Source organism: Apus apus, chromosome 3 (genome assembly GCF_020740795.1).
Source record: "Apus apus isolate bApuApu2 chromosome 3, bApuApu2.pri.cur, whole genome shotgun sequence".
In the NCBI taxonomy this organism is placed as follows: Eukaryota; Metazoa; Chordata; class Aves; order Apodiformes; family Apodidae; genus Apus; species Apus apus.
In genome coordinates this window covers 71,740,879-71,768,634 of record NC_067284.1, presented here as the reverse complement: position 1 = coordinate 71,768,634, position 27,756 = coordinate 71,740,879, and the positions used below count along the sequence as shown (strand labels likewise).

At 35.4% G+C, this 27,756-nt stretch overlaps 1 protein-coding gene across 2 annotated transcripts in view; it reads right to left on the bottom strand.

Moving 5' to 3' along the window:
- The window catches only part of CAMKMT (calmodulin-lysine N-methyltransferase), a 222,510-nt gene that overhangs the window by 156,829 nt on the left and 37,925 nt on the right, over window positions 1-27,756 (bottom strand). The window lies entirely within an intron of this gene.

Genomic DNA, 27,756 nt, shown 5'->3' with positions numbered 1-27,756 from the left:
AAAATATACAAAAATTGTATTAAGTAATAAAGTTCTGCGTTTATGATGTAATGTTGCTACATAACAATTCACAAGTTTCAATTAATATTTGTTTCCCCATCACAATTCATGGTAGCCACTTTTATTATGTCCATACATATTACAGATGGTCTGAATTATTTTGTCTTTTTTTTTTCTTCTTTTTAAATTCTTCTGTTAATTCAAACAAACTAAAAGTAGAAAAAGCCTGCCTTTTAACCTGGGTTTCCTTTAACTATGTACAGGTCCTCGATGAAAACTTTAATTCCTCCAGAAACCATTCTCATTTTCATTAAAACAAAATTGTTAGGAAGTTATAGAGATCAAATAAATGGTGGGAATCAATCTGTTTCCTTGCACAATTTCAAAATTTGTTAATACTGCAGGTCAACCTAAAAAACCCTAACACCTTAATGAAAGCTCTTCCTATTCTCAAACCTCTTTTCTTCCACAGCAATATCCAAGGCATTCTCACTTTCTTTTCCTTTCTGAGGGCAATCCAGGATGCAATTTCCAAAGTTCTATGCCACTCCTAAAAGTCTTAGTCGCCTTCGAGTCTGTTCCCAGCCAATCACCAAGACAACAGGTCATCACAATGAATGAGAGACATGACCCAGAGTCAATTCACTCAGTCACCATTTTATATTGGAATGACAAGTTAGATATATGTCTGGAATTCCCCATCAGTACATATAATCTTAATAAGCTTTGTCACCTGCAGCATCTCAGCCCTTTTCTAAGACAAGCTGTCCCCTGCTCAAGTTTGTAAGAACTGATAGCATTAGTGGTTTTAGCTCACCTGGTATCATCTATCCCTTAGAAAGACTGCATCTCTCTTCATAGCAGATGTTTTGTGCTCCTATTCCACAAAGGATCTGCTTTTAATTCTTTTAAAGTTGATTCCTTATTCAGGAATAAAATGTGAATATGACTTGGCACCTGAGCCAGGAAAAGCATCTTTGTTCAGCACAATTTCTTTCTCAATTTTCAAATAGTTCCAGTAAATTTTGGGACTACCCAAATAAGAAGACAGTGGGCTTCCAGTCCCTCTGTTTATTGTGAAGGCAGCTCCCATCTTTGAAATTTATCAATTCACAACATGTCTGCAGTCTTGGTGCTTTCTTAAGGCAACAGATTGCACAGGTAATTGTCCAAACTGTCTCCAACATCATGGACAGTAAGTTCAGGCTCATCTAAATTTGTGCCATCTTCGGTATACGGTCTTGTTCTTAGCAAGCTGATTTTGCTAACAACTGTCAAGGTAGCTGTCTTGAGCTGAAAATTCAAGCCAAGAAGTCAATCCACCAGAGATCAAGTGAAGAAGCATAAACTCAGCCTGAGTGAATAAAGGATTATTTGAAGTTTCTACCAACAGCTCCCCCTGAGATGCTCAACAGTCCAAACTGGTCTTCCCCCTTTTTGCTACAGACCACTTCAAAGATTAACACAATGTTTGCCAGGCTGCTTTAGTTAGAAAGGAAAAAAAGCTGATAATCTACATTTTCTTCTTTCACTATCTCTCATAGAAATCTACTCCAGATCATTGCTCTCTTCTGGTGCTAATCCAGACAGGAAAAACTGAGGTCTGAGCTTGCCTTTAGTTAAATGGTCATGAAACATTTTCTAAAACTTGCTGCTTGATGCTGTTATCCTTCAAAAAATGCAAAAAGGCCTACAATTGTGATCCAGACCAATCCTTTATGCATATTCCTTTCATTTTCATCCTTTATCTAAGACTTACTGAACATTTTCCACTGAAAATAGATTAGATCCTCCACAAAATCATCTGTAGATCCTGCAGTATCACAGACAGGCTGTTAAAACTTTTCAGTACATATTATTATTTCCCCTTTCTTAGTACCCTAGAAATAACAGGAAATTGTAAGCTTTGGGTTGTTTTGATTGGGTTTTTTCCTTAAAATTTTGTCAAAATATCTCATTTCTGAACTTTTGTTCCCATTCTGTGATGAGCTACTCTCACCTTTCTATACATAGTGCAAGAAAAAGTAACACCCCTGCTACAAGACACCAAAAATTAACAGGCATCTATCTCAGTGTAGCATTTTTTCCTTTAATGCCACAAAACAGGAAAAAAGCCTAACTGCACTCTGATGTTCTTTATCCTGTGAAATGAGGTGTGTTTAAAATTCCCATTAAAAAAAATAAAAATTCTTCTAAGGAATTCTTCTGGAAGGTAAATGATAAATTCCTATTTTCATTGTCAGGAAAGCAAATACATTTCAATCAATAAGATTATGCTACACCAAACCAACTTCTAAACAATGCCCCTACACAAAACATCAAGGCTAGCCAGGCACTGAAGGAAAAATCCTCCAAACACAAATTTTGCCTGGAGTATCAGAAATATTACTGGTGTAGGTTTATCTTTTCAATGTGTGCTGAATTTCTAACAAGTTTATGACACAACCAAAAATACGTCTCACAAAGGCATTATGAAGAAAAAAGCTGTTAATCATGATATGTAGAAACTAGAAAAAAAATTGCTAAAGGAAAAGCTAACAGTCCAAAGGACATTTTAATAGAGATACACTTACAGCTAACTTGTTTCATTTCTAAGTTTCAAAAAACCCAAAGTAGTTCTCAAAGAACTGGAAAGGAAAACAAATTATGGAAATATTATAATTCATGACTGAAATAGATAAATTTTTATTTGTAGATCTAAGATCGGAAACAGCTATTATTTCTGTATTACACAGATAATTGATGACTGAAATAGAGAATTTTTTATTTCTAGATCTAAGATCGGAAACAGCTATTATTTCTGTATTACACAGATAACAGGAAGGTGATTTGAAGGTCAGATAATCTGGAACCATATCTTCTTACTCAGATATTTTAAAAATTTCCCTGTCTTCAACCTACGTATTTCTTTAGTCATCATTTGAGTTACCCTGTGGACTTGGCAATATTACAGTATTTATGTTATGCAAGTGGGCTTTCTAATCCCTGATAAGCAAAAGGAGTCTCTACATTTACAGAGGGTGTTACTATAAAGGACCACTTCCTCCTACCCCTGCAAGCCATACTGTACTAGCAAGCAGGAAAAAAAAATTCCAATAGAAGACAGATTAAATGCAATACGCACCACAAACTGTGGCCCTGGCAACATAAATTATGAATAGGCTACAGCAAAGCTAAGCTGAGGGTGCATAAGGCCACAGCACTGGAGCAAAAAGATCAAAGCCTAGACCAACTACAGCCTAGTTTCTCAGCATGCCTTTGAAAGGTAAGTGATATACCTTATTTAACACATTATATTGATTTTTGTTAATATTCAACAGCATTGCCAGTGTGACTTTGGCTATCAACAGCTCTCCACACAGCAGTTCTACACATGTGATAAAATCTGAAAAAAAAAAAAAAAAAAGTTAATAAAAATATTTCAAAGAACAGGCAGAAAACAAATAACTTCTAAATTTAAATACATGTTCAGCTAAATCTGGGCACCTACTTAAACAGTATCTGAGGCAACAGTGCATAGGTATATAAGAAAAACAGAATAAAGACAGCGCTTTATTATCATCATCTCGTGATGTCAAGGACAAAATTATCTTCCGAGTCAGATCTCCATAAATAGTGGCATTTTTTTCTAATTTACCTGCAGAATATTTCTATAACCCAGATATTTGACTTTTATTTTAATCCTTTCAGGGCTATAAAAAAATTTAGAGCAATGAATTGTATTTAATTTGAAATAAAATAATAAATCCTATTTTTAAGTTATGCAGTATTATCCTATTAGAATATCCTTACATTTTTTTTTTAAATCGTGTGCAATGCTTTGATGTTCTGCAACATAAAATAATACATTAACTGCTTCCAAAAGAACTGCTGCTCAATGCTTTATTCATCTTTGCATCTTAGTGGGTTGTTTTGGTTTTTTTTCAAAATGAATCGAGTTTAGAGAAAGAAAATTAAACAAAGAAGTATTATCCTTCTCTGATGTTTGTCCCGATCAGGAAGATTTTAAACAACATTAGTCTCACACATAGCAAATTACTGCTTGTTAACTACTGTTGCCAACTGTTAGGCTACGTCTGCCTTACTGTATCAGTTTGACCCAGCTTCTACTGCTTAATGGTCCTCTAGGCTAAAAGCGAAAGCTGATCCATCAGGCTTACATTAGCATAGAATAACACTCAATGCTTATTGATGTGCATGCAGTGTAACTACCACCCCCGGCACCTTGCTCAGTCCATTATTTTCATTTTATCTCAAGTCATTTGTATGGTTGTCTGCCCCAGTTAAAGCTATGGCAAGACTGGTACTTAAATGAATTTGTGAGAAAGGAGACAAATGCACCCTGAACTTCAAGCACTTTTCTATCATGACTTGCTAACATAAAATATACTAGTACTGTTAGGTCCACTTAGCAAGCAGATCTAGAATGGCCTTAAGTAGGAAAGAAGAATCACTTAGGACTCTATAAGCTAAAAAGACTGCTGATTAAATGTTGGGGGTGGTGAAGAGCAGGCTGTTACTGTTTTGCGTTTTATTTTTCCAGTGAGATCTTTTTAAAATGCTGTTTTCATTCTGCTCAGAAGCCATTCAGGGAAACTTCAGCATCATAACATTCAAGACACAGTGGTTTAAGTTATCTTGCTTTGATTGGACACTATGCATTAAGGTTAAAAATACTGTTTTAATCATGTGAAATCCCCACATCACAACAGAAAAAAAATCGAAACTTAAAGGCACACATTATAGAATCATCTTAATAGAAAATATTTTGAAACAAAGCAAACTATCACATACTTCAGGGCATGGCAAACTACTTGGCCAAAAAACATAATAATTGCAACAAACAGCCATGAATAGTCAACATTCACAAAACAGTATAAAGACAACTAAATACAGTTTCTGAAGTTTCACTTAATGCTATTTCACAAAACATAAACAGTCATCTCAATTTTTGCATTTTCCAAGAAACTTATAGTTGCACATAAGAAAGCACATCTTAGATATTAAGATAAACATAGTGATCTTCTGAGCATGACTTAAAAAAAAATATAATTAAGGCATTACTCAGCTCCTCTTTCTGCATGAACAGGAAATAATAGGAATCCAAGAGAAAAATTGTGGTCAAGAAGCAGTAATGTCAACTGTTTTGTAGCATCTTGCCTGTCAGTGAGACTGGCCTAAGAGCCTGACATATTTTCACAATAACAACAACAACAAAATATTTTATATCCATACTTGTAATATGCACCTAAAAACATACATAATTTTACAGTTTTAAAAAGAATCAGCCTGAAAAATAAATATGCTATGATGGAAAAAATTGCCAAAGAACAATACTCAGAATAATGCACAGCGCCCTTCTCTCCTCCCATCCAATATTAATGAATGGCAGGATGGTTACCCAAAAGCCCAGCCAAAATCTAGTTAATAGTTTATTATTTTTTCCTGAAAAGAAATAGAGTTGATGCACTGCAACTACAACTGTGGCAAGGTAAATATGAAGAAATAGCAGTCAGCTTTAAAAATAGATGTACATTACAAGAACATTTGTGTTCAGGAGAGGACATCTTTTTTTGTAGTGCTTCTGCAGCACAGGGAAACCTGTGTAGCTGGCTGGTCTCCAACCAAACAGGGCAATTGTCCTTTTACTCGAGTGAGCCTCCAGGACATGTATGTAAGCAGGAGGTTTGTTAGTACTCATTTCTGCTCTTGGGCAGTCAGAGTAGAAATCTGAGAACTATATTTGTGCTTTGAGTTTGAAACCTGATTTGTTATGAACAGTTCTAAGTTACTGTATTTATCAGTTTAAGGACATTAAAGAATTTTTTCCATCTTACCCAGAGATGAAAGCATGAGGAAAATCAAAATTGCTAATGACTTACACTGCTTTCATAAGGGTCCCCTCACTCCTCTCTTTTGGGTAAAATTAAAATACACATGTGTAAAATAACGGTTCCTCAGAAGTTCATGGTATTTCAAGACATAGAAACTGCTTTCAGAAGTGTTTAATGAGTGTTGGTTGGCATTAATGGATAAGTAAAGAAGGTGAAGTAATAACAAAAGCAGAAAAAACCTGAATGCATGTCTGTAAGTGCTCCTTAGGGGCAAAACTCCACTGTAACTACACATATAAAATATTTTTCAAATAAAGACTTCCCTGTAGTGACCATATTTGCTTCAAAATATGGCACTGTTCTGAATAACTACCATCACCCATAGACTTTTAAATAATTATCTCAACAGAATGCAGACACTTCCACATTTGCAGAGTACCAACCACACTTGGTCAACAAACTAGAAAAGGCAGATGAAGCAGTAAGGTTACTTTGTGGTAGATTGGCATAAGCACAGCGCTAGAGCAGACTGAAAGCAGTCCTTCTCCAGCACAACTGTTTGTTGAGCTATCAAGCAGTGTTGGTATTGGCACTTTAGAGAGAGACAGAAAGTGAGTTATGTGTCCATCATAATAGGGATTTGCGCTATGATTACAGGGGATGCTGAAAAGAATGACTGAGAAGCTGTTTCACAAGAGCAGACAAACCAGAGTATTTGTTTTTGAAGAGTACCAGCACAGGCTCTAACTGGAATGGCAGAGTTCACAAGAAAGTGGGATTAAGTTCCAAAAATGCTTTTGCACATTTGATAGCTTAGGAGGCATATTACCACCAACCAAATTGTTTTACATGCTTTCATTCTGATTCCTTTATTCACCTGTCCTTTGCTTTAGGTTCTTCCCTTCACACACCAACACTTGAAAAAAAAATTACTACTCAGCCATTCACACCCTAAGATGGACTCCATGAACATGTTGACACCTATGGAAGGGTGGAGGGGAAGAGATAGGCCAGCCCATCAATGTAGCACCTATTAAGGAGTACAGAATAGGTTAAGTTCCTCTGATGTCAGCCTCTCACAGGCATGTGCTGTTACTACATGCTGTCTCAGACGAGAGGGCAGAACCAAAACCTGGACACAGAACACTTTCAGTCACTGACCATGAGGCATTGCTGTTGTCTTGCTCCAGGAGTTGACCTCATCATCCATTACTCAATCTTGGCCAATCTTTGTTGGCTTTGAAAGAAAGATACAATTGCTTGAGTCATACTAACAAAACCCTAAGAAACTGTTTATGTAGTTTAGGGACATACTTAAAAATTCTACTACACTAGGAGCCACAGTGTGCAAGCTATTTTACTAAGTGGCTTTTAAACCATAAATAAGCTATAACTCTCAAGACCAAAACCTCTTCAGTTCTCTGGTGAAAATGGTTCAGCAGGATTGACAGATATAACTATCTCCCTCACTTTGTCATTTAAACTCAGATGACACAAAGAATCATTTTAAGAATGAGGTTCTGTGAACTACCTATTCAGCTATATCTTGAAATACTTCTGCACGTGTGAATCTCTTACAGATAAAGTAATTTCATTCACAGGTACCTCATTCCATACGTTCCTGACTAAACACTGTATATTCATGCCTTTGAATGTGAAAAGGGAGAAACTCAGACAAACACAGGAAGTCAACAGAGCCTTACAGTTAACTATTCTTTTTAAAGATTTTCTTCAGGGAGGTTGCAATTTGGTTCTTAATCCTTGCTTTTTCAACTGAGGTTATCGACAAGGGTGCCAATTAGTACATACTGCAGTGCTCCACATGGTGTAGAAACCTAACCCACAGAGAACCAGAAGGGGATGCACTGCAAATATACCCTTCCCTTCTTTTCAAACACTAACAAGGGGATTTCATTATATTATGGGGCCAGAGAGATCTCCAAATATTGAAAGGGAAAATGACAATGAGCTGTAATGCTTAAAACAGGCAGAATCAAGGAAGGCAAGCTATCACATTTGTTTTGTCTTGTCATTATTTCTGCAATATAATTCCCTTAGGTCAGCCAACCTGCAAGCACAAATAAACGAGAAATTAAAATCTGGCCTTCCCTGAATTTCAGATTATTCAAAACATTTCAAAATGGATTTATATTAAAAAAAAATAAATACACAGTAGCTGGTGATTATTGGGCATTTCACAGAAGGAGAATTTAAATTACAATCCTATTAAATCATCCCCACATGCTACCTTAATTATTACATAGCTCTGTAACAGTCTGCCCTTTCTTCCCCAACTCTGTGGATACTGATAAACTGTAACTCTGTAGAATGAGCTTTCTGTCTGTGTCTCACAGTCCCTTTCTCATCAAGCATTCCTTAGCATTCTTCTGCAGCAAACCACGTGGGGATTTCTCATGGAAAGTAATGTTCGTTCTTCTGCTGGTTTGTCATGGTCTGCAGGCAAAACTGCATATGAAGAAAAACATACCAGCACTTCTCAAAAATAATGTAAATTAAGGAGTTGCATGGTAGCTTGGAAAATCATTGGGAACTCCATATCTTTATATTAGTGCTTCACCCATGTAAGCCTTACTAAACTCTGTAAAATTCTGACAGGAGGTGGCACATTCTGAATAATTCACAAAAAAATAAGTAAGTTAGGATAATAATCTATGAATTAAAACACCATTAGCATTTCTGGGTCCCAGTTTGGTCAAGGACACCTTGGCATTCATACAAGCTATTCACTTGCACCAGAGAATTTGCTGCTACACAAAGCATTAAAGAACTTGAATCAGGTATGTCAGAGAGAGAGAGCGAGATAGGTATGAAAAGTCATCTAACAAGATACTAACACCACTTTTATAAGCAAGCCTCTTAAAACCAAATAACACAAAAACCAGCAGACCCAAACAAGAAAACGCAGTATATTGTGTATTCTCCAGGATACAGAGGCAGACACCAGACAGAAACAGGAAGATGGAAATCAAGGGTCATAGCATATAGCAAGAATTGTTTCAGAATAAGGCAAAAATTGGTTATTCCAGAGGGACTGGGTGTAATGCGGAATGTAGAAAAATAAAAGCGTTAACAGCATAAGAACTGGCTCCAGGGAGACCCTATTGCGGCCTTCCCGAAGGGGCCTACAGAGAAGCTGGGGAGGGACTTTTTACAAGGGTGTGTAGCAGTAGGATGACGGGGAATGGTTTTAAGATGAAACAATGTAGATTTAGGTTAGAGAATAAATTCTTTAGAGTGAGAGTAGTAAGACAATGGAACTGGTTGCTCAGAGGAGCTGTTGATGCCCCCTCTCTGGAAGTGTTTGAGGCCAGATTGGATGGGGCTTGCAGCAACCTGATCTAGTGGAAGGTGTCCCTACCCACAGCAGGGAGGTTGGAACTAGATGATCTTCAAGGTCCCTTCTAACCCAAACCATTGTATGGTTCGATATCCCACAAGTTTGGCTAAAATCACTGAATTTAGTATTGTATCTTGTTTCCTAAATATCTGCAGTGAAGAGAAGTATTTATTTCGTTGTACTTACAGAACATGGAAGAGAAATAAAGCTCCTAAAGAGAAAACTATACAGTGCTGTGGAAAGATGGCTAATGGATATTGGAAGAAGCTGGAAGAAAACAGTGAATGGCAACATGAAACTGATCAAAAGGGTGACATGGCATTCAGTTCAGTAGGGTTTGAGTAAACCCAATAGGAAAGGAGGAGGGGGCTGGTCATTGTTGCCTGGTGTGGCATGAATCACATCACAGCAATCCAGCAGGAAGGAACAGCAGGAGCGTAAGAGTTAGTCTCAGCAAAAGAGGTGTCCTCCTTCTTGCCCTTAGGCTTACTAGCTGCTGATCCCAAGAGGTATGGTTTGGATTTTTTTCTTTTTTCTTTTTGTTAACGTCAACTGAGAGGAGTAAGAAATAGATAGGCTTTAAACTTGTGTCTTACTGTAATACCATAGAGAAATCCAGGGAAGGCAGACCAGGCCAGAAGAGTCCCTTTTCCTTTTCTTAAGCACAAAAACAGGGGATGGGACCATGGGATGTCTGCAAAATCACTGCTTAATTTTCCTAGTCCATCCATCAGTGTTGACTTAGTGCTGTTACCACAAGCTGTCTAAGAACGCCCTGAGCAAACAACACTTCACACACATAGAAAGAAACCAGAATCTTACTCACTTCCCAATGCAGTAGCCAACTGAGATAAGGAAAATGATAGATAGGAGCCTGGACTGAATTTATAGATTTCCACCACAAAATACATGCAATTTGACAGCTACTTTCTCTGTCCCTTCTCTTAGTTTCCTATTGACTCATACTTAATCCCTCTTGAAAGGCTTACAGAGCTACAGTTTTCACTTACTCAAATAAAAGCTAAAAAAGTGGGTTTGTGATTATAAATTAAATTCCAGTACATTCTCTTTCATCATATTTCAACCTATTGTTATTAATCACTGACTTCTTTTATTACTCACTGTTTTCTACCCAGGCAGGAGTGCAGGTTTCAGCATTTGACAAAATGCAGCTTTAGTTCAAGCACTTCAGAAAGTATTTAGTAAACTGACGTAAAAAAAAACGCTTGCTCCATAAAGTGCATGATACAAATTTCTTTAAACTAAACTGAAATCCACTCTCTATACCGAAGATGACAAAAATTATGCCACTAGCTGAATTTCATTGCCAAGCTGTCAACTTGAATTTCTTCTGTTTAAAAATAGCTGTTCATTACATTCAGTAATGGGCTGTCAAAGCATTACAGCACTGAACCTATATCATCTACAGAAGCAATTGGGCAATGTGCATTATTATGTTTAGATTACTAGCATTTTTACAAGACCTCTGGGCTAATTTTAAATGAGATGGTTGACTTGAAACAAATCAAAACCAATTTTATTTTACTTTACAGGCACTACAGATTTTCTGTTTGTACCTGACTAATTCGGGCCTTACTGGAAGTAAAACAAAAGACTTACTGAACATGAATATACTGTATATTCATCCTTGTGTTTACTTTCATGGATGTATTTCTTCTAAACAACACAGGAATAATAAAAATACTCTATTTGACAAATTAAATTATATTCCCAATGGTATGAATTGCTATTGTTGCTCCTATAGGAGCATAATAGGCTGTTAGCAAAAAAATCATGCCTGAAGCGTATATGCAGTAACATTTTAGCACAGTGAAATAATTAGAGATGTTTTTAAACTAACAAATGCATAACCTGTCTTAATAGCTCATGATATAATTTAGCATACCATTAAAAAACCCACAATATAAAGAGGTATCTAGAAATCACTGTTGAAACATCCTTACACAGCAGGATACCATAACTCTAAAGGCATGCCAGAACGCCTCACAGCTATGAAAAAAACAGAGACTAAAACAAGATCTGATGACTTGCAAATATATATAATTAATTCTAGGGCCAGATTACTGACTTCTTTCTTTTCATTAACAAAACAGCAGAATAAAGGAAAATAACCACACAGAATGTGTAAGAAGCTCAATACCTTCCTTGTTTGGTAGGAAAACAGTATTTTTCCAGATTAGGAAGATGAGAACACTACTGATGCAACTCAGTGCTTATTTAGCAACACTGGGCTTTATGGTTCCTTAGTTTCCAGTACGATACTTTTTTCCAGAGTTTGTAGTTCAGCTGCAAAATGTTTGCTATGTGATGCCTGGGTTTCAGCATTAGATAAAAATAAATACCATTTATTAATTATGGCTATATTTAATATCTTAATCAATTACATAAACAGTGGGATCAAGTGCACCCTCAGTGAGTTTGCAGACACACAGCTGAGCAATGTGGTTGACACACCTGAGGGATGGGATTCCATCCAGAAGGACCTGGATGGGCTCCAGAATTGGGCCCATGTGGAACTCGTGAAGCTTGACAAGGCCAAGTGCGAGATCTTGCACGTAGGTCAGGGCAACCTCCAGTATCAATACAGGTTGGAGGATGAAGGGATGGAGAGCAGCCCTGCAGTGAAGGATTTGGGGATACTGGTGGATGAAAAGCTGGACGTGAAGCAGCAATGTGCGCTTGCAGGCAAGAAAGCCAACCATGTCCTGGGCTGGATCAAAAGAAGCAGGGCCAGCAGGTCAACGGAAGTGATTCTCCCCTTCTATTCAGCTCTTGTGAGATCCTACCTGGAGTACTGTGTACAGCTCTGGAGCCCCCAACACAAGAAGGACATGAAGCTGTTGGGAGTGAGTCCAGAGTAGGGCCACAAAGATGATCAGAGAGCTGGAGCACCTCTGCTATGAAGACAGGCTGAGGGAGTTGGAGTTGTTCAGCCTGGAGGAGAGAAGGCTTCAAGAAGACCTTATTGCAGCCTTTCAATACTTAAAGGGGGCCTACAGAAAAGATGGGGACAGACTTTTTTAGCAGGGCCTATTGTGATAGGACAAGGGACAATAGCTTTAAACTAAAAGAAGGTAGATTCAGACTACACTGGCACAGGTTGTCCAGAGAGGTGGTAGATGCCCCATCCCTGGAAACATTCAAGGTCATGTTGGATGGGGCTCTGAGCAACATGATGTAGTTGAAGATGTCCCTGCTCATTGCAAGGGGGTTGGACTATCTGACCTGAAAAGTCCCTTCCAACCCAAACTATTATGTGATTCTATATAAATAAAGAAGTCTGCTAATAAAAGACTTGGGAGATTTTCAGCATCAAGACAATCAAGAGCAAGCAACTGCAGTGTAGATGTACTAGTAAGTGTCAACACAATTAGCACTATGAAAAAGCAGTATAATCCTTCAGATGAAGCTAACTAACTTTTTATTTAATACTTGAGACTTCCAGCCCAAAGACAATTGCCTACAGAACACAAACGAGGATCAAGGCTACTCAGCTGCAGTGATTTTACTTTACAAATAGAGACACAAGTACATCCACAATCCTCCCCATTGTGCCAGTATCAGTAAGTACATTTTGCAACACTTTGTGCAAGAAAGTGACCTTTGGATCCTTAATTTATACTTTATTTTTTCTTTAAATTAATGTAAAATTATAATGGACTTTTTTTTTTAATATACATGGTTTAGATATGCTTCTTCACTGTACTTGGCAATGTTTTTTGATGCCAGGCCTCTGAATAAAGCAAAAAATGAGTTAGAGTTTTTTTTCAAAGACAGATCTATAACACAGGGAGAACAGCAAGGTAAAATATAGAACACACTTTTCTTTTTCCAGGCGAGAAAGAAATGCATAAATAAGTGATCTTTCCAAACATGAGGTGCTCTATGGCAGCAACAGCACTTCCCTGCTTTGCATCTCAAATAACTAAAATTCTATAAAGAGTCTACTAGAAGCCACAGTGTAAATAATAGTGAAGCTATGAGAAGCAGCATTACATGAAGGCCTAGGTTGAGTCCCATAGGTTGGGTCCCTCCCCCCTCATTTGTTTTACTGTTTGCTCTTAGTTTAAATGCCTGCCAAAAATTATAAAGTAATCTTTTAAAAGAATAATTTTAAATCAAAACATACAGTGAACAATAAATTCTATATGAGAACCACTACTGCTAAGTTTTACCACTTAACAAATCACCAACTCTTACATCATTTATTTACCATAAATTACAATTCCTCTACCTCTGAAAACCAGTTCCTGGCCAATTCATACACACATTATGTGCCTCTCACACTGAGTATTTAAGAAGTGCTATAACTTTTAAACACTAGAATTACTATTTCAAATAAATACAATTATTAAAGCATCACTGCCTTCTCAAGAAATAAGACATTTAGGCAATATCAACAAATAAGACTTCCAGAGAAAGAACTTTGGAGGTTTTCTTTCCCATTCACTACCACACAATGTGGGATTCTTATGTTTATCTGTACGTGAAAGCTCAGTCGAAGAGCTTGATGCATTTTGTACATCCTTCCATGTCTGCTGTGCATTTGTGTATGAGCTGCCTAAATGTAGAGTCAATAAAAAGAACAAAAGCCAAACCCATGAAAAAAAAGAGCTATATGCAGCCTAATACCCAACAGAGGTTAAGAGCACTACCTGAAGGACAGAAGGGATAGCATGCACTCAGAAGAACTACAGACAATAAAATTTGTTCGAGCAGCATAGAAGACAAAACTGTCTTTTCCAATAGCTAGGTCTTTCTTACTGACTAACATAGAAATACCTCACTGGAACTTTATTGTTGGCAATTTGTTGAGACCTAGTGAAATATCTTAGATTTTACTTCTATAATATCGTTATTTTTGCTTGAAACAAGTGTCATGTCTCTATTCCTGATTCACCGGAAAAAAATTACAGAGCCAAATATATCCATTACCTACTTATATTATATTACATTTACTATTATTATTTGTTTATGCCAACAAAAGTTAAATATTTGAAATATATTTTCAGCCTAACAGTTTTAGAAGTTTCTTATTCAGATCCTCTTCTTACCACTGTTTACTAAAACCTGGCAAAACCCAGTATGTTCATTCAATGAATGCAGAACAAATAAAAGATTTGTTTCAGAATACTTCATAGTTTAAAAAAATTAGAATGAAGTACATATGGATATAAAACCTATTTGTCACCAGTCAAGTCTATGCTGTTTAAGGGTTGCCTAACATTTGCCATATTTTTCTTCTGGAAAAAACAAATTTGTAACACCCTATGGGACACCACTACTCATCCCTTCTTACTTAATATGATCCCACAATGATGACAGAACAATCTAAAATACATGTAAAATTCATTAACTTTTGTAAAATACTTTCAGAGCTCTTTGTAAGAACCATTAACGTGACAAAGTGCACCAGCCTTTTATTGTCAAAATTATGCAAATTCTCTTAAACGCTCATGAGAATCAGTCTAGAATCCACTATAACACTGAAGGTATAGTACTAAAATTCTCATCTGGATTAACATAAGGATTGTACCACAGCAAATATTTCCGTACTATGTGATATATCATCCACTGAGAATCTACTGAAAATCCACTGAGTGTTACATATCTGTTAACAGCTCCACAGTAAAACATGACAAAATGAATTATAACACCTCCAAAGAGGCAGCTGTGATCTACTGTGTCAAAAACTCCATTACAGTTGGCTGTCAAGGTGTGTGAGTCCTCTGACCTTTGATACTTCTGAAAGCATTATCAGAGCTCCTCATCTAGGAAGATGGAAATTAGCTTAAACAGAAAACATTTACTATGTTGTTTAAACAATGAAGGAAGATGTGAATATCTAAAAGTTTGCAGAGAAATAATACAGAAAAGTACAACTATAAAAAAAATGTAATGGTATGTGCAATAAGAGCCTCTTTGTGGTACTTTTGATGCACCTTCTTTAGTCACTTTGGAAAAGACAGAAAACAAGGTAAACAAAGGATGAAGTTGCCATGAAGTCAAGGCATCCTCAAAAAAAAAATTCTCCCAAGTAATCTGTAGTTTAGGAAGGTAAGTGATGTCTAATGCTGTCATACAGTACAGTATTACCGTTCTTGAGTGACTGATAAGGAAAGGGATTTCTGATGGATTAGCTAGGTATGCTGTGCCTTGATAGAATGGAAAGATAAAATGAAAGATTATATAATGTGAGACAGCACTAAGTGAGATGATTTACTAAGAACAAAGTAACGTAGAAAAACACATTTACATTGCTAGAACACAGATTAAAATTGCTTAGGAATTATTTCCAGCTCTCTTGTTCACATTTAAAAGAACACCATATATGAATCTATTTTAAGTTAGTCTTCATCTGTCAGTAAATGATGTATTTTAATTATATTACAGTTTTTGCACAGAAGAGTTGGAAACGGATCTAGTAAATGGCAACTACGAGCAAAGTAAGAGGAAGAGACACTGAAACAGAAAAAGGAAAGTAGAGAGAACATTCAAGTAAAAAGACATTTTGTAATCTGAGTGTCTCAAACACAGCAAATACAACCACAGTTACTACAGCTCTTGCTCTGTGCCTTACCACACCACTTTACTTGCCCCATCTCTTGCTATGACTCCATCTGTCTTCTTTTTGGCTCAAATCACTCTGTTTACTCTATTCAAACTACTTTTGCATCTTCGTCAATTACCTCTTTCCATTATTTTCCATACTCCAGAAATAGCATTTTCCAAAATGCTAATAATTCTCTTTTGCTTACATCGAAATAATTTTTTTCTTAATTTTCATCCTTGGATCTCTCCATAGACTTTTGTACCATAGGTCTTACCTCTTCTCTTTCCCTCTCTCTCGATCCTGAGTTCACAAGAATCTCTACAAAAAGTGCTTTTCCCCATAGTGAAGTATTCTTAATTCCTTGTTACATTACCAGGTTCTTTTTGGATATTACCATAGAATCCTTCACATCCTTCTTGTCAATACTCTTTAAAGTCTTCTCCAAATTTCTCTCTCAGGACTTTGTACTGTGATTTCCTTAAAACTCTACCAGCTTATAAGTTTCTTCCTCATATCTTAGTCTTCTCCAATTTTAAGTATTCTTGTTTTTATTGCTAATCCTATTAGCACTGTTTTTCCTCATTTCTGACCACAGATGCTCTGATGTTCAGTGATCCAACAATGACTTGATCCATCTTTCTCATCATCATTACACAGAGAAGTTACACACCACACAGATGCTGATTTTGTTTCACACAAAAAGTATGCACTACTAAGATGGCATATAATATAAAACAGCATACAGAAAAATACTCCCATTTTGTCAAATAGTAACATTTATGCTATTACTTAGTTGAATAGTTAAGAATAAGGAAGAGATTGTTAGCCATAATTCTGCTGGTTTTGAAAGTTAGTATTACATTAAAATGTTCTTAATATAGTAAGGATTATGCATAAGCACTAATGTTTTAACATGTTCTCAAAACACCAGACAACTATCATCATAGCCAAAATCTGTAACTTTTCTTTTGAGTTATTAAAGCAGTTGTTCTGTTGTTCTGCTCTGGTTCTGTTCAGAAGCAGTGTATTTATCCAAACGTCATTTGTAGAAAATATAAGACAAATCATATTTGATTACTTAATTTTTGTAATTGAATGTTGATATATTCCCCAACAATAGAATAACCCCTAACAAAGCAGCTGCAGAGACACAGCAAGAGGATAAAGTAATAGAGTATAATGAAGTGAAATCATTTGATGAGGACATCCTATTACAGTAATGTGAGGTTTCCACAATGTTTATCTGCCTTTTAATTACAATATTGCTTCCTTTAATACACATAGAAAGGATATAAATTAATTCCATATTTTATTCTAAGTCTTATTGTTTCCTGTTAATCTGAGAAGGAGAACTGCCAAGAGTATTCAAGGTCTGTGTTTCCTATACAACTGTTAAATCTACTTAAAAGGTTCTGTGACTTTTTGAATTACACCTGAATCCTGCAAATTAGGAGTTCCATCCAACAGCATGAAGCTCTATAAAGGTATACAGCTGCATAGAAGTGCAGAAAAAATGGCATATAGATACGTTAGCAAATGCCAAGCACACAAAGTTTTATTTTGTATATAAGACTATCAACCAGTCCGACTGCTTGTTCTAATTCACACTGGTAGGAATGTCTGTGGTCGCTTCCTAACTGTCTAAAGGGAGGGCTTTGAGGAAAACAAAGTGTGTACAGGAAGGTCATACCAAGCCACTTCTCTTACGCAAATCGTACTATTCACATCAAATGACGGAATCAATCTTTTTCCTATCTTAAAAAGACATGTGTACCAGCATTATTAGATGTTAAATGCTACAGCCAAAATCATGTTAACTCTTTTTTTTTTACTTCATAAGTATCACTGAACACATGTCCATGCTCACAGAGATTTCCGAATAGACCTTCTGCTGAATTTTGTCTAAAAAACTATTAACAAAGTTGCTTTTAATTGGTGTTAAGATTAAAGAAAACACTCTCAGCAAAAGCTTAACAATCATAAAACAAATTAGCTTTTCCCCTCCAAAAAAGGGAATTAAAGCTACTGTAGAATTCCTTAATTAATTGCAAATTTAAAAGGACCTCTGCATGGTTCTGTTTTGTACTCACAATAAACAAAGGACAAGTAAACATTTACCCAAAACAAAAGAAAATGTTTCACATGAGAAGCAATGTACCTAAGACTGAGATGTCCACTAATTTCTTAAATAATGTTACAGCAGTTTTTCAGCTTGTGAATTTGCCATTGTTATATAAAGATTGGTATTTACTCAATTAATTTTCAAAGGGAATGTGAAATTAAGAAGAAATTAAAGCAAAAGCTAAGGAATAGAAAGTTATAAGTGGAATACTTTTAGTAATAAAAAAATACTAGTTTCTTCTCTTCCATTTTTAACATTTCTAGTTTGTTGATGAACCAACCGTGTTTGGCATAATTAACACTAAGATCTTCAGAACTCAATGACTGAAAATAATTGCTTCTCTCCTTTCTTTCCTGAGTACGCTGAAGCCCAACCTAAAGATTTAGAGCTGACTGGACAAATATAAAGGATGTCAGAAACAGTGACCGCTGACATGCCATTCAAGGCACATGGAGAGAGTTCAGGCTTGAATGCCTCTAAACTGCTCATTGGTAAGATCAGCTATCAGTGAGACACAGTGTAAGTCAGCACAATTCACTGAGCCTGCTATGACCTTAAAATCATTGCTCCTGGGGCATGTTCATCCACCAATTAGTTTATACGCTCACTGGAAATCCATTGCTCAGTAAATGCACTGGTCTCTCATTCCACGGTGTTGATGAAGTGTGTGTGATGGCTTTCTCTTCACAACTTGACCCCTAAAGCTGACCCATCTGGAACTGAAGTATTCATGCCACTTGAGCACATCCTTAGTTACCACAGAGTCTGATATTTTCTTTAAAAACATCATTACTCACATTTTTTTCCTCTTAGTTAAAAATGTTTTGCAACCAATAAAACACAGAGAACTTTTTAGGGTGAAGAAATTTAGCACACAGTATGCTGAAGTACATCTGTGAAGGGATATTAACTTATATAAAACATGATTTCTGATAAAACTGGTATGAAAGCTGTAAATATTATTCTGCTCAGAGAACAGTTATTAAGCCCAAATATTAATTAATTGCAGTATATGTCTTTTGCTGTGAATGCCATCCAAATTAAAAATAAAAAATAATTTTTAAAAAGGTGAAAACCCTGCATGCACAGCTGGGTTATAGCTCTCATCCCAGCACAGTAAGAGAGAATTTTCTCTTGGGCATTTCAAGAAAAGACTTATGACATCTATTTAAATATTGCATAGTTAAAAGTACAGTGTGTATTGTCTGCTTCTCTCTACAGAATACTTGTTCCTCACTGCAGTTCTCCAAGTGCATTATGAGCCCACTTTCACATTTCAAACTACAAATTAATGAATAAATCTGTAAAAGAAAAAAAAAAAAAAAACACAACCAAAACCTAAGCAAATTCCTTCACTAGGCTTATTCCACAACCTGGGATTAATTTTTGTATCAGGTACTACCAGGGTTTATTACTAATAAAAAGAAGAAAAAACAGCTTGTCTAATAGCACACAGTACATAAAAGCTATTGGGTTACTCACTGTGTTACTTCTGGATGTTTTCCAGTTAAAGAAAAAAAAATAATTATGACTATATTTGTCAAGAACTGACTCTACTGAGATTTTTTTATTTGCTAAAAAAAAAAATTTTTCAGCTTTTGAGGACATAAGGATATCTCTTATTTCCTTTTATATACTTCTTTTCAGTAAGAAAACAGAAAAGGAAGAAGAGGAAAACCAAATACTGTATTTACAAACTTTAAAAAAAAAAATAAATAAACCCAAACCTGTCAGTTAACCTATTTTATGGAAAATGAGAACAATTAGCACTAAGACTAGTTAAGCAATCTGAATCTAATTTTTCTCATTCTTTTCAACACTCTTTAATGAGAGTTTATGTTCAATCACGAGAGGAACCTTTGCTGTTGCAATACAAAGTGCGGCGCAACTTAGCAAAAATTATATCTCAACTTTAAAACTATATTAATAAAATTATGTAATGATGGGTGTACTATATAGCTGAAGGTTAGGCTATGTTGCTAAATTTCAAATGCTAAGCGTAAACAGAATCAGCTATGACAGGAAAGGTTTGTAATAGCATCTATTTTTACTTAAATACCTAACTAATATATAAAATCATTAATGGTAAAATACACCAGTGAAACCCAAAAAAGGTAAAATAGCCTCTAATCTAGAAACAAAGTAATAAAAAATCCAAAGGCAAAAGACTGAGCTAGAAAAAATCACATTATAAATAAAATGTTTGTGTTAATTAGATAATTAACTATTTAAATTATTTGTATTGTAATATAGTTGTTTATAGATCTCTTTAAGCCTTTAAATAAAAACTATGCATATTTCTAAGAACTATATGGCAAGAAGTTATATATTTAATAAAGACATTATTAAAGGCTTAAACTCCCATTCTGCGTCGTCACCAGTTCCCTAACATCACCTGTGTGACAGTAACTCTGCCTGTGACAAGGTAAAACTTGTCTGAACATAGCATCATGAGTTATCATAGGTGTAAAACCAAAGTGAAATTCTCTGACTTGTGTAAGACAAGTGAGAACAGCTGATCATTATGGTCTTCAATACTTCAGGTGACAAGAGAATGTTGCTATATGAGAAATGGTATAGCTGTAAATGTAGCCCTTCACTGGATACCAATGTCAGACTAATTAAAGCTTTATAACCCTTTTATAGCCCCTTCCTATATTTAGAGCCGAAGAATGTTTACTTTGTCTTGCATCTCTTTGGGATACTGGAAATAACAAACAGTAATACATTTTGAAGAAGTAAAATCTGAATTTTGAACACAATGTGGTGTAACTTAAAGTTTTTTTCTTCAGGAAAAACTCTTCATAGACTTTTCCATAAAAGGGAGTGGTTGGAACCCTCTCAAGTAGTTTTCTGACTATAAATTAGGATGATTATTGACTTCAAAATAACTACAATACATTGCATAGTAATTCATGAGACATATTCACAGGTTTAGAGAGGAGGGATAAGATACCTTTAAGATCTTTAGGAGAAGACAACACAGCGAACACCCAGAATACTACAATATACCACCAACTTAGTGTTCTGAATTAACAACACAGTGGTCTAATTCAGTGAGCTGATTAAATAACACAGCACAAAAGAGAGGAGGTCCATCCTTTAGCCTTACCCTTCTCCTGGCCACATGGTCCTGTAAGACATACACTCTCTTCATGCAGACTAGCACTTGCTGAATATCTCCTTTAGTGAATTTATTAAATTTGCAGAAAACTGTACAGTTTTCTACTGTGATAGTAAATTGTATCAACTCATGAAAGAACCTCTTTCAGCATGTGAGTTGCTGTGCTGCTGGAAACAGGAAAAGGACTGAGGACAAGGGTGCTCAGAAGAAGAGATATGCACTGTGAGAGCCTTCAGCAGATGTAAGTTACTAAATAGTCTCAGATGTTCACAAAAGTATAAGCCTGAAAAAGTGGCCAGAAAGAAGAGGTATCATAATGATACCACAACAAAAAAGTAGCCAAAATACTATGAAAAAATAAATGTCATAAGCATGAAGTATACTGCTGCAATCAAATAATTTAGATGTCACTGATAAAAGTATATCAGAGAATTCTGTGCAGAGATGAAGTACATTAAAAACCCCTAAATACTGAGTTTGGATTAATATGCTTTAAAAAACAATACTAAAACAAGCAAACAGCGTAACTTCAATGAAAAATGTATAATTAAAGCAATAAATACACATCTGAAGAGCAAGTAACGGCACAAACTACATCTCCCTCAAATATTTCAGGTCCAAATTATTTGTTATCTACTGAATTGTCCAAAATTAAGGATGGAGTTTATTTACACTTAATTTGAGCTAACCATGTCGTGCTCTTGAAACAGGTCAGTCCTGTTCTTTCCCTCTCTTGGCATACTTCAACATTTCCCATACAATTTCACAGCAAGTTGGATTAGGGAGCTGATCCTGCTGAAAACTAACCCTACCAAAACAAAAATCAGATTAGCCAGATCATCTGGCACTAACTGTGCAGTCTCATAGTTACTCTGTTTGACACCAAGATTAGGGTGAAGCCATAAAACAGCTGAAGGCACAAAGCAAACCATCTGAACTAGCTGTGGTCTAGACTTACAGGAGGTTCAGCATACAATGAAGTAGTATGTATCTCTACCTGTAACTACATGGTTAGTACTTAAATCTAGTTTTTAAGTCTTATTTCCTTTTTTTCCATTTAAGTCATACTGCTGTTTTCTTTCTTTGGGTTCTGGGGTTTGGGTTTTTTCTGTTCTCTTTTTTCTTGTGTCTTTAATGGGCATGTGATTTCTTGTTCTTTATATGTAATTGCAAAAGCTGACGCTGGTATACACTGAAGAATCATTTCTCTTAAAATTAGCTTCTTCCATTGTTGAAGAACCATGCAGCACAAATGCTTCATTTCAAGCTTGTGCAAGTTTTATCCTGAAAACTATGTGCTTCATTGTCCCAGAGAAATAGAGCTGTCTTTGGCTGTTATGAACAAGTGCAGGCTCAGAAGCACTGAAACTTGACCCAGTGAAGATCTTGCAGTAGAACAGGTTGAAAAATGGGAAAACAATTTGTGAAAATAAATGTCAAAACTGCATCTGCTTCAGCATTTTTGAAATTCTAACCAATTCAAAATAATTTTAAGTATTCAGCTAGATTTTCCCACTGAAAACCAGTTAAAATTTTTCCATGACATTTTTCATATTAAAATTGCTTACACATTGTGCAAACATTTTTGTAACACAATATAGAACTGTTTTTTGGGATACCTAAATTACATGCTCCTCAGTAGTAACTGAAAATGTTGAGGAAGGAACTGAAATAATGCAGTTTTTAACACAGGTGTGGTGTTCAATTCACCCTACTGTACACATATATAGGTAAGATCTGTGGAAGATACACATAGAAAGAAAGGTAAGATTTTGCATCTCCATCAAAACACCCTTCACCCAAATTCACCCGCAAGTGCAGCAAATATTGTTCAACCTTATAAAAATACAGTCCTTAAATTTAACAAAATGGTAAGCATTGGACTTCAGTTCTAGCAAGGTGGATCTTTGACCAGAAGGATCCAGTGGGGGACTTGACAAAATCAACTATTCACCATTCATCACCTCTTATAAAACAAAATCATCTACAGTGGAGGGGACAGGGAACCTGTCAAAGAGGAAAGAATGCTGAATCTCAAGCTATTTACAGGCTGGGATTACAATGGGCTCTTATCTAGTGCTGGGCAGGCAGTCACTGGTACAATAAAGAAAAAAAAGTTTTAAGATACAGCAAAAATAAATTACCAAATATAATTTTCCAAGTAGTAACTACTGGTAGGTTCAGTTTCGATATGTAATGGAGCATCAGAATGAGCACATTCTGTCTATAGAAGTCAGTTATCAGACAAGATATGCCCTAAAAACTGGTTTCTTTAATTAGATTTCTAACATACAGTTGCACAGAAACCAAGTTTTATTATAAAAATAAGTAGGCCACAGAGTGTAACACTGATGAGACAGTTATAATAGAATTATAATACCAGAATAAAATGTGTTTCCTTTATAATTTTACAGAATTATATTGAAAATTATGTAGCTTCTCAAACACAAAACTCCTTCTGACCCACAAGAAACAATTATCTCTCTGCTACCCATGTTGTATGTCTGCTTACTGCTCATTCAACAAACAAATGACATTCTGTTGGCTTAAATATTGTTTTCTTCTTTTAAACTTGTGTCTCTGCAATACAAAATTGACAAAGTAATAATTTTGCTGTCATTTGCATAATCTGTGAGACTGTGCTGGAGATTAGCCATTATAAGATTGTTTTATGACAAACTTGTTCTATGTATCTAAGAAAACATTGCTGGAAAGCAAATGTAGGGTCTAGGAACTAAACTGGATGGCAACTTAGAAAGTTTCATTGTTCACTGTCACAGCCAGCCTGCTCTACATGAGCAACCTCTTATTCTTAACTGACCTCAGTGCCAAGGTGATATCTTTCCAGTGTGGTGACTAAAGCCGTTAAACTACAAATCAAGAAATGTACAGAACTGCTAGAGAAGTAACAAAGAGAAGTTTAATGCAAAACCTACAACTACATGCCCAAACTAATAACCTCAATCCAGGAAAATGTAAAATTGCTCTTCTTCCATACCGCTGATTTACATAATCAGAAAGAGACCGCATCTACACGCTTACACATTTGCTATCCTTTTAATCATTTCTTGCTCATATTCAGTTTATAAGAAAAAGTGTTGAAAGCCAGTATACTGTAGTATCAAACCTGTGTGCTTTAAATTGTCCCTTAAACTTTAATGATTAATGTTTGTCAATTTTATGTAAGTTCAAATGTAGAAGAGGTAGAGTATACATTCACATAACTCACCCAATCTTCCAATCTGGAGTTTAATAGATATGACAGTTCTGAGGAATATCTGGAGCCCTAACAACTGTCAAAAGGTTTACTTTCACTTTTCTTCTTTAACAGAAACTTCCACATAATCATGTATCAAGTCATTAAGAAGGGAAAAAACCCACAACACAGCCTGTAAAAAAAATCTCACATTGCAAGTCATCAACGAGCAGAAAGAACTGGTGCTAAGCCAAGAGCTGCTAAACAGATCTTCAAGAGACACTTGACAGAAGTGATAGAAGGCAATTCTAGTCTCTACAAAAAAAAGAGATCCCTCATAGAACTTTACATTCCCAATCTTAGTCCTACATTTTAACTTTTGCAATTGAAGTAAAAATTAGAGATAAAAATCTTCATAAAAAGCAGCTTATTTTGGTAGCTTACGTTAAGTAACTCTTCCACTTCTTGTTCATTAACTCCTATATATAAAAATAACTTTTTAACAAGTGAGTCAAGGTAAAATGAGTACAGTCCAAGAGGTCAAAGAAAATGACAAAGCTAGTAACATATCCACTTAGCCAGTTTTCCAAAGATACATGAGAGATTGGGAAGAGAGGATCCTACTTTGTTTCATTTGAGCTTTTTCTGTATTGCCTCCTGAGAGTGTGTCAACTAAGGAATTTGCCTAAAATAATCATAGCTATTTCATACTATCTCTCTGCACAGACAGACTGAACACTGCTAAGTGTTCATGTTGTAGATTAACTTAACTCCAAACTCAAATTCCTATGTAACAGTAACGCCCACAGGAAGAGTTACTGGAAAATTATTATCTAATTTTTAATTCTACAACATATTCATAGAATCAATGTCTAAACTTGTTAATTCGGTGGTAAAAAAAAAAAAAAAGCATCAGGAAGAACAAAAGGAAGAAAGTGGTCTCAATTTTTTTTTATTATAGTCATCCAAACTGTTACATTCATCCTCAGATCAATTGCACATGTTACAGTTTTAAGTGATGCTTTGAGCATGATCAGTGACAGCCAATTGAAAATAAAACAGGGTCTGAAATGGAACACTCGAAAAGCCTAACTTAGTTGAAACTTTTCCAACTACTCTACTCACCAGAGGTATGAATTACCCAAAACAACCCAAGAAGGGCATATATGTAGCAGATGTAACCTTGCTGCTGTCACTCCTTCTACCAGGGGGAAAGGAACTTACTTTGCTGGTGCTTCAGTGGGTATCAGAGGAACAAGCCCTGAGGCATCCTTTGACAGTGAAGCACAAGAAAACTGCTTCAACCAGTGACTGCTCAACTGGAAGATGGTTCATACAGAAGACACGGTACTATAGCAAACTGGAGAAGATATGAATGCCCTGGAGCCTAAAAGCTTTAGTTTAGTTTTGGTTTTTTTTGTAGTCACTAAAAAAAAAAAGTATCTCAGTCACAAAACTGAAGGCAAAAATCCATAGGCTTTACTAGAGATCTAAGAACTATTTATGCCATTAATTATTATTTTACTACTTCATATTCCTTCTATTCCCGCCTTTTTGGTTCACTCATCTAAAAACCATCCATATCTGTGTTAAAATGCAGTATTTCTGTTTATTGGTGCTGAACTGACATTTTCCCCAATACAACAATGGAAAAAATGTATTTGATATGTTTAAAATATTTCAGTCTAAGGATAAGATTTTAGAAAGTGCTCATCCTGGGCCAGAACATCCTTTTAATCTACGATGACATTGTGACATTGAATTATGGGCAGTACTGCACCTACATCAGTGAGAAAATTTTAATATCATAATAGTGCTTAAAATATTATAAGCTCTAGTCTCAAAGACAAAATGCAGCAAATTGAAATATTAAATGTCCCCTGAAACCCTTCTTAGAAGATTAACCTTTTGGAAAGACATTTTTAACTATAAAAATTTTTAAGTGGCTTCATTAGTCAATTCTCTCATTACAGAGACCTAAAAAGAATATTTTTGTATTAAAAAAAAAAAAAAGAAAGAAAAAAGATAAGTTACAGGAGTTACAAAAAAACCCCTATTTAATTATTTACTTGTTATTATTATTTAATTAGTTACTATAATATATAGGTACTATTTCCAAGTCCATTCATTCCCAGATCTGGGTTAGTTTTGTTGACATTTTGAACAACTATAATTTTACTCAAACAGAAAATTTACAAAATATCATTGGCACATTTCAGAAAATGTATATGATCCTTAGGCCTGGAACTTGTAAGATCACAAGTCTTCCTGTATGATTTCAGTACTGCTGATGTAATTGTCTGAATACTTTATTTAAATATGGAACTTAACCTCCATGTGAAAACTGAAATCCCCTGTGTTCCTCAAATAAAAACTTAACTGGTAAATCTTAATTTAATGAGCAAAAGTATTCTTGTTTCAAGTCTATATAGCTTTGCTATATTTTTGCAGGTTTTGTTTCCAGTGTGGAAATAAAACAGTGACTGAAAAAAAATTGTTCCTTTTTATCCACCAAACTATTCTGTTTTCAGAAAGCATCCACTTGTTCTACTGATTAAGACACTAAAACTGCTATTCTCTTGAAACAAATTCCCCTAAAAACTTTTAAAAGTGTATTTCTTATTGTGTAACAACATCACCAATTATTATTTTCTAAATTTATTCTCTGTAAAGCAGCCCTGGGAATCCCATGAAGATGCACAATTATTGCTGAATGTAATCAGATCACATAGCAATTTAGAAAACAATTACAATTTGATCTGTTGTTGACCAATGTATTTCTAATAGCAGCAATTAAAAAATACCAAGGAGTCACAAATTCACTGCAGTTAAAAAGTTGTCACTTTTTTCCTACACATTTACATAAGGACACACACAAGATTTGTATTCTTGTTAACTGCTTCTTGTAGGTGTTCAAGACGACTTGAAGTAATCTGTAAACATGAAAGCCACAGCCAACTCTAGACTTCCAAGAAAAGAAGTCTGTAGCTGTATGGTGGTTAGTGCTGCTGGCACAATGTGACTCATGGTGACCAACACACTTCAATAATGATGGGATTTAGGATACGCTAAGCCCACTTTATTATGTTATGCTCTTAAAATGCATCAAAGAACAACATAATTTCTAAGCTCTGATTTATAATCAGTGAGCTGCAGTTAAGGATAAGAAGTGTTACTAAGTTTTGCATAATGCTTACCATTACTAGTAAGCACTGCTTTTCCATTCTTCCTAAAATGCCATTTAAGGGTTTCAACAGTTCTGCTAAACCTAGACTGTAAATGCCATACTTGAATCTATTTTTTTGGACGTATGCCCAACAATAAATGATCCACAATGATCTGAGGACAGCACTCTCATCCAAGAACTTAATCAGATTAATGATTTATTTGTTTTATAAAAAATGAATAACCGTAAGCTTGAGAATACCTAATTTACATACTCAATGGTTGAAGGGGACAAAAAAATACTAGTGGTTTTATAAAATTAAGATTACAAAATTGAGTATTGTTTTGAAAATCTGTTACTAAATTGCAGAGATGCAAAATAA